Raw genomic sequence first — 2439 nt, forward strand, 5'->3', positions numbered from 1 at the left:
GGCAATAGCACATACAGTTTGTACAGTATAAAAACCATTACGCCTATGGGATGTCCCCACTTTTCACAAAAAGTGTGTGTGTGTGTAAATATGTTAAAAAACAAAAATGTAATGTATTTTAGTATCCTTGAGAGACTGTTATAGTTTTTTAAAATCTTGTGAATTTTATTTTGTATTTTGTTTTCATTGTAATTTTAAAGCTTTAGTAATTTTGTTGTGTTTTTGTATTTTTATTAAATAGAAGACAAAAATTATTAAATATAACCTGATTTCGGTATTTCATAGGCATTTATATTAAGAATCCTTCCATTTCACTGAAATAAATATATATATAAATATATAATAAGATTATAAAAGTTTATTTTCTTTAGAATCTAAAATAAGAATCTTTAAGAATTTTCTTTAGAATTAAGTTTCGATTCTTTCTTCAAATTCTTGCTATGAATGTTCAGATGTTTTGAACTTCATTTCCCAGAATCCCTTGGGCTCAGGCCAGGAAGGAGTTCTTCAGCTCAGGAGTGAATAAGAGATCTCTGGACTGCATTGAGAAAGCTGCGTTCTTCGTTGCCCTAGATGATGACGAACAAGGCATGATGGGAGATGATCCTGCTGGCAATTTGGATCGCTACGCCAAGTCCCTTCTGCATGGCAAGTGCTACGACAGGTGAGATGTTCGTCCAAATTCATCCATCAGTTATGTTACAAAGGTGCTAAATGTAATCTGAACTGTAAATAGAATAAATTGTCTTTTACACAGCCAGACATGATAGTCTCTGTCTTTACTATGGCAGTGTTTTACACTGTGTTTGTGTTTCAGGTGGTTTGATAAGTCGTTCACTGTGGTGTTGTATAAGAATGGGAAGAACGGCCTCAATGCTGAACACTCCTGGGCGGACGCACCTATAATGGCTCACGTGTGGGAGGTGAGAGACAGAATGAGTAAAAAGAGAATGTGGTTAGATAATAAAGAAATTAATTAAGTATAATATCAGATAAGCTAAATAATGGTGCTGGTGGTTCACAGGAATCATTCTTGTCTTAAGCGTAAGATGTCATAATCTAGTTTGAATTAAATCATTCTTACATAATAGGGAAGCTGTGAAAACGATAATCAGGTAGTTATTTTGTTAAAGGCCGATATAAAAATTCTGCTCTATTTGGTCTAAATAAATAAATAAACTGTAAAAATTAAATTGATCATTTTAAATCCTGTTAATGAATTTAGGCATCACGACTTTATAATGTGCAGTATTAAAATGTATATTAATTTAGAATTTTACTAAAGATTACATTTAACTGCATTATGAACGTATTTATGTTTTTAAAAGTTTTACGAGTTTTAGTTTTAGATGAAGGTAATCTAAATGTAAAATAAATAAATAAATAAAATAAAATATTTTGAATTAGCTTTTATTTTTATATGTTCAGTTTTCTTTAATTTTAGTTTAAGTAGTTTTATGTGCTTTTGTCTTTTTTTTTTGTAGTTTTTTTTTATTGTTCTCTGTTTTTTTTGTTTTGTTTTAATTTTAGTAATTTACTTTATTTCAGATATTTGCCAAGGCAACATTTCTAACTTTTAAGTTTTTTAAAGTTTGTTTTTCATTTAATTTTTATATTTGACTTTATTTCATTTTAAGTTCAGTTAAATATTTTAGCTGTTTTAGTTACCAACACTGCCATCTGTTTGGTTAAGCTAACCCTTTAAGCTTACCTAAAACTTTCATTATTCTTTTGCTGACTTGCATTGTTATTCAGTAAATGCAATGTAGTTGTCGTTGTTATTATGTTCTCTTACACCGCTGTCTCTCTTTCTCTCTCAGTATGTGATGACTACCGATTGTTTCCAGCTGGGTTATACTGAAGAAGGTCACTGTAAAGGAGACGTCGCCTCCTCCCTTCCTCCACCTACTAGACTAACCTGGGACATACCTGCAGAGGTACAAACACACCGTCACACCTTCTCATGTTTACAGACATGCTGTATACAGTGACAGCTAATGGACACATTGAATAATTCATCTTCCTGTATGTGTATTTAGTGTCAGGAGCGTATCGAACGCTCTCTCGCTGTGGCACAGACACTAGCCGATGACGTCGACTTTCATGTGTTGCCAATTCAAGACTTTGGCAAAGGTTCAATCAAAAAGTGTAAAATCAGCCCGGATGCCTTCATTCAGATTGCGCTACAGTTGGCCTATTATAGGGTAAGACTGAACCCACATAACACACAAAACCACACATAGTGTACTGACATCAGTTCTCCTCAACTTCACACTAGTAGATTGTAGAGAATCACATTAACTATGAATATGTTCCACTAACGCTTCACAAACACCGTGGCACAATATGTTTTGTTTTAATTTTTTCAACACTAGATGAATTGTTTTATCGTTTAACGTAGTTATCCTGACTTCGTTATTATATTACTTACATATATGA

General features: G+C 32.6%; 1 pseudogene; it reads left to right on the forward strand.

Moving 5' to 3' along the window:
• The window catches only part of LOC107717732 (carnitine O-palmitoyltransferase 1, liver isoform-like), a 17537-nt pseudogene that overhangs the window by 8488 nt on the left and 6610 nt on the right, over window positions 1–2439 (forward strand).

This window comes from Sinocyclocheilus rhinocerous, unplaced genomic scaffold (genome assembly GCF_001515625.1).
Source record: "Sinocyclocheilus rhinocerous isolate Xijiao unplaced genomic scaffold, SAMN03320098_v1.1 scaffold1694, whole genome shotgun sequence".
Classification (NCBI taxonomy): domain Eukaryota; kingdom Metazoa; phylum Chordata; class Actinopteri; order Cypriniformes; family Cyprinidae; genus Sinocyclocheilus; species Sinocyclocheilus rhinocerous.